Source organism: Mercenaria mercenaria, unplaced genomic scaffold, assembly GCF_021730395.1.
Source record: "Mercenaria mercenaria strain notata unplaced genomic scaffold, MADL_Memer_1 contig_2358, whole genome shotgun sequence".
NCBI lineage: Eukaryota > Metazoa > Mollusca > Bivalvia > Venerida > Veneridae > Mercenaria > Mercenaria mercenaria.
The window spans coordinates 11,975-17,961 of NW_026460414.1; positions in this window are offsets into that span (position 1 = coordinate 11,975).

Sequence of the window (5,987 nt, forward strand, 5' to 3'; positions counted from 1 at the left end):
TGTTGTTTATTCCATTATTTTTTTTTAAAAAGCCTGATTTTCCCTTTTTGTATGTGCGTTTTTCCCCGGGAATATAAATAGCACAGGGGAGGGTATCAAATACAATCAATAAAATAAAAAAAAACTGACCTTTTTGTAAATAAAAACGTCAGATATTGAAAAACAATGATGCTTTGTAAAAAATTAAATCGAACATAAAATTTAAGAATAACGACATAACAAAACAAGGGTAATTTTAAAGTGAAGGGACACACTTTGAAAAACAATATCAAAGAAAAAAAGAATTACGAAATATAGAATACTAACAAAAAAGGCTTTTTACCATAAGAATATCGAAAAAAACAATAAAAATAACACATATAGAAAAACAATGTAAAAACTTCGAATAAAAATGAAAACGACATTGAATAACAATATCAAAGATAAAATAAAAATTAACAAAATATAGAAAACATAAGGGACTTTTAAAAATATAATGCAAGACATTGAATAACAAAAACAAACATACAATAATAATAAATACATATATAATTTAACAAGGGTTTGCTTTCCCAAAGCGGCCCTTAAAAAGGGTGTTTAATGTTTTATTTAAACCCTTACGTCAAAAAATCTCATCTGCTGAAAAACTTGTTGAACCGAATCAACGCCATCAAGCATTTTAAACCGTTTTAATATGAACACCGGTAGAAACTTCCCCCCGTTTTTACAGTATGTGTTTTTTTTTTTTCCAAATTCGAAAAAACGTAAATATTATAGCTGGTTTAGATGCTAAATCTCTGTCATTTTCAGTTTAGCTTGAACCAAACCCGGGATGTATGAAAAAACTGATATAGAATGATAGATCGGTGCCTTTTCCCAAAAAATTTTACGAAAAAAATTTAAAACCCCGAAAGGGGCCCGTCAGATTTCCTTTTTTTAAAAACAGAACTTAAAAAAGCACTATAAAAACGGTAAGAATTTAGTATGAATAAAGGGGAGGGTATTTGAAAACCCAAAAACCCTTTCACTTTTTAACAGTTAATTTCAAACTTAATTTTTTTTTAATTTTATTTTTTTAAATAAAATTTTCATTGCCGTTTTTTCATATTATAAGATTTTTTCACTGGTAGTACGTGCAGATGGGAATTTTCCGGCTGGGGGGGTAAATGTTTCGGGCGTTAACGGGGGCTCTTGCCGATTTTCCGCTTAAATCATTTTACCTAAAAAGCCGGATATTTCCATCTTCACCTCCCACCAGGATTAAAATTTTTTTTCCCTTGCTTGCTCATTCAAAAAAACTTATAAAAATAAATTCAAACAATATTTTTAAAAGCATTTTTTTCCTATAGTAGCTTTTTAAAAAAAGCCGGGAAACTTACGTCAATAAACGGGAAAAAACGCCCCATGAGTTACAAACCAAAAAAACAACGTAATATTTCCCGTTTTAAAGAAAAAATTTTCTGCGGGAAAGGGACGTTATGCCTTTTCCGAAAAAGGCCCTTTTTTTGAATGGGGGAAATATGTTATAAGGGCAACGAAAAACTGTCAAGGTTTTGGGTTTTTTTACAAAAAAACATTATTTTTAAAAAACAAATCTTCTTTTACATCAAAAAAAGTTCAAAAAGGAAATATCACCAAAATTTTTCCCTTTTACATTTTTTTTACCCTTTCCCAAGTGTCATGTTAAATCCCTTGTTTAGATCAATTTTCACATGATAAACAGAAAAAACTCCCAAAAAAACCCCTGTATATACCCTACTGAAGTTGGGTCTCTTTTCTCTGTTATTCAAACGGGAACACTATAAGTTTTTCCCCCGGGGCACAAAATAAAAAGGACCTTTTTTTGGGGGGTGTGTTAGCCCTTTAGGGGGTGCAATGTACAGTTTTTTTTTTGGGGGGGCGGGGGTTTGACGGTGTGTTTTTTTGGGTTTTTGTGGGGGGGGAGGGGGGGGGACTAAAAATGTTATTTGAGGGAGGGGTTGGGGGTTTTGTCACACTACGCAAATCGTTTTTATTTTTAAACAAATCTATATCCGAAGTTAAAAGTCAAAAACCTTGAATATTTTTAAATTTGGTGATTGGAAAAAAAATTACAAAACGGGTTTTGCCATTTGAACTAAGTTTTGTCATTAAAATTTTTGACCTCCCAAAACTTTTTTCCAGGGCTCTTAAATCATCTATCGCCCCCTATTCATATGCCGATTTTTGGAAGTAAAATATTTTAAAAGGGTTTTTTGAATTATGCTCGGACTCAAAATTATAAACAGATCTAAACCTTTTTGGGGGGTTTAACTCGGGAAACCCCTTTCCTTTACTGCCCGATCGTAGGGGGCCCTCGGGCGGAATTTCTTTCCGTTTTTAGTAAACAAAATGACAGATATTATTTTTCCCGGGGTGATTTATTAAAAACATAAAAATGTGTATTACATTAAAAATTTGGTTTTACTTCAAATGAAAACCTCAAAGATGAATTTGGGAAAAAAAATTAGCTTACCCCGGTTTCTTGAGATTACTCCTTTATACTTAAAATGCGGGAAAATTTCCATTTTAGTCTAAATTTTAGAAATTTAAAGGTAATTAAAGGGATACAAAGCTTTTTTTTCTATCCATTTAAAAATTTAAAATTTTTGGCAGTACTTAAAATTTTGAAAAGGCTTAAAACTATTTTTAAATTTAAAACATACATGTAATCTAGTAAGTTTGAGGTTTTACTCCTTCCCTTTTTCAAATTCTCTCATTTTAAAAAAGTGACTTTTTTTAACTTATTGACTGAAATTTAAAAATTAAAATTTAATTAAGTTTGTTTGTATTATAAAAATTGCAATTTTTAGAAAGCACGTTTTTTCCAAATTTGCTTAATTAATTTTTAAACAAAGATATGCATTTTTGGGAGTTTTTTAAAGATATTTGCCAAATTTCAAACATAGCATAAAAAGATTGTTTTTAATATGTGTTCAAACCCGAAAAAAAATGTGAAACCCTTTAAAATTAAGGTCACAGATTTTTACTTTTTTTTTTTAGTTTTTTTTCTCCTTTCACCCTTCGGCCTTACAACTAACTTGATCCAGATGTAACTAACTGAGAGTTAAAAGTTAAAAGGGACTTTATTGTGGGGAAAATGAAAAATAACTTTTTCAAAAAATCTATAATTTTTCTTTTTTTCTGTTGTCATTGTCCATTATCATTGATTTTTACTAGAAAAATATGCACAAACTGCTTTGGGAATTTTAAGGGGGTAATTAAATGGTTTTTTCCCCGGGCGTTCTGCTGTTTCCTTTGGGAAAGTCACAAAAATAAAAATTATTGTAAATATTGGAAAAAATCAAACCCGCTTTTTAAATTTAGTGTTTTTTTCATAGATATATATTTTAAAAAACCAATTTTATTTTTTAAAAAAAAACTTTCCCAAAAAACTTTCACATGGGTAAATTTGGGAAAAAAAACCGAAAATTTATAACATTATTTTAAGCCAATTTTTTTATGGCAGCTATTATAAAATTATCCCCTTTTGGTGCAGTGAGTTCCAGTTTATATTTTTTTTAAATGTTTAAAACTGGAAAGTGAAAAAGGGCATAAAGAGCTTAAAATTTAAAAGGGACAGTGGGGCCCGTCCCTTTTTTCAAAACATAAATCCCACCGAATGTACATGCTGAGGAGGGCTTTCCCGGAAAATTTTTTTGTTTTTCATGAAGAAATTTTAGAAGTAATAAGTGCTTTAAATTTTTAATTCCAATTAATTGGATACATGGAAATAGGGTTTAAATTTTATTTTTTAAAATATTAAGGGAAGAGGGGGATTTATTTCAAACAATTTTTTCTTTTGGGAAAAAAATAATTCCCTGTTCCCGACAATTTCCGTGTAACCAATTTAAAATTTTTCTAGGGGGCCCGGGCAAATTTAAGTTAATTGGGCTCCCTTTTTTTTCTTGACTTTTCCCTAATTTATATGGATATCATTGTTGCCCTTTTATGTTTGTTATGAATCGAAAACATCACAAAAACCCGGCCCAAAACGGTAATTTCCTTTTTGCGTAATGCAAGTTCATGTAAATTTTAATTTGGTAACGTATATTATGTGTTGTTACGATTAACAAAGGTCAAAAAATGATTTTTCATGTTTAAAACAAAGTTTTTTGTTAACTAAAAATTTTTTTATTGCGCTTGTCTGTTTTTTTATTTTTTATTTTTAAGTTTAGAAGTGTTTTTTTTGGGGGTTTAATTTCTGTACCCATCTGTTTGTTCCATATTAAATTTTGTTTCTTTTCTCTAACAATTTTTATTTCGTGCTTGTTATTTTAAAAAGAAAATGATAAATTTCAAATACAAAAAGCACCTTTTCAGTTTTCCTTTAAACAATCAACTGAAATACAATATGAAATATTTCGCGTCAGTTTTGTTTTTAAAAGGGTTTTGTGGTTTTTTATAAATAGGAAAATGCCCAAGGGTCCCGAGCGAAAATTTATGCGATAAATGTGATACTGTGAAAGCCCAATCTAATGGGAAAAGCTTTAAAACAACAGAAAATTTGAAAAAACCCACTTTTAAAGATTTTCATTTTTTTTTCAAAAGGGAAATAGAAAGGGCATTTGAATAAAGGGGGCCATTTCGAATTTTTTTAAAAAAAACTTTCCCCTAAATATGTCATCCGGTGGATTTTCAATTTTTGAAGTCAAAAAAACAGGGAAAATGCAAAAATTCCTTGTAAATTTCCCTATTACAAAGGTTTTAGTTCAAGTTCTACCCCGGGCTTAGGGGGGTTTTTGATTAGTCGAAGATTTAAGCAGTTTAAAAAATGCACGTAACCCTCCCAAAATACAAAAAAACCTCCCCATCCTGACCAAATTTCTTCATTTCTGGGGGCCTTTGTCTTCCCCTCATTCCGCCCTACAAAGCACCCCCAAACCCCCAAACCAAACCCAGACATAACAAAACTCCGCCACCCCCCCCCTACAAAACCCTTGGGCACACAACCCCAAAAATGTTTCTTTAAATTTTAAATTCTTCTTCCCCCTTTAATCTAACGATATTCCCCCCCTTTGCGGGGCTACTATTTTAAAAACAAAACATATAAACAAATAACTTTTAAATATATTATATGGTGGGGTTATTTTTTGCCATTTCGTTCTGTGACGTATGTAAAAGGGAATAACATTTGATGCGTTTCCCCCAGGGTAACTTGATCATTGTTTCATTATAAATTTTAAAAAACTTAGCATCAAAGCGGAGGGAAAGGGTTTTTCACGAGCTGAAAGAGTTACCCAATGGGCCTGCCCTTTGAAAAACCCCAAAATTTTCGGAACGTGAATGTTTTTTTCTACACATAATGAATTTGAGAACATTTGCCGGGAAATTAGCAACGCGCATTTTGCGGGGTAGGGAAATAGTTTCCCCTACAGTGAGGAGAGAAAGTCATTCCCCACCGCTCAAATTTTGGGTTATCGATGTTTTTTTGGCCCCATTGATATGATTTTAAAAATGGTTTCCCATGACTTATTTTCCTTTAAAAGCCTTGTCAAAACATTTAACCCAAAAAAGTATTTTAGGGGAAAATTTTTACACTATGGGTTTGGAAAAATTTGGGAGGGGGGTGGGCCCTGATTTTCTTAGAACCTGTGTGTGTAGAAAAATCCGAGCGGTTTTAAACTCAGGTTTATCGATCTAGAGACCCCAGGGCCCATTTGTTTTCAAAAAATATATCTCAACGCTCGATAGGCATCAAACTTGGCGCCAAAATCTATTTTCGAATGCCCCATCTTATTTCGTCGCACGACAGTTTATCTCGAGAGCACGACATCTTTTCCCCGAGCGCCCCGAAAAACTTATCTCGTGCGCACGACATATTATTCGAGGGGCTCGAGATAACTTTTTTTAAAAATGTGTCCTAAACATACCCCTCATATAAAAAAAATGTAAAAATATTTTTCAATTATACTAAGGGTTTCGTTTTTGTTCAGAAAACCCCCCTTTTATCTACATTTCAGGGTTGCAAGACACGCGAATGTTTTTTT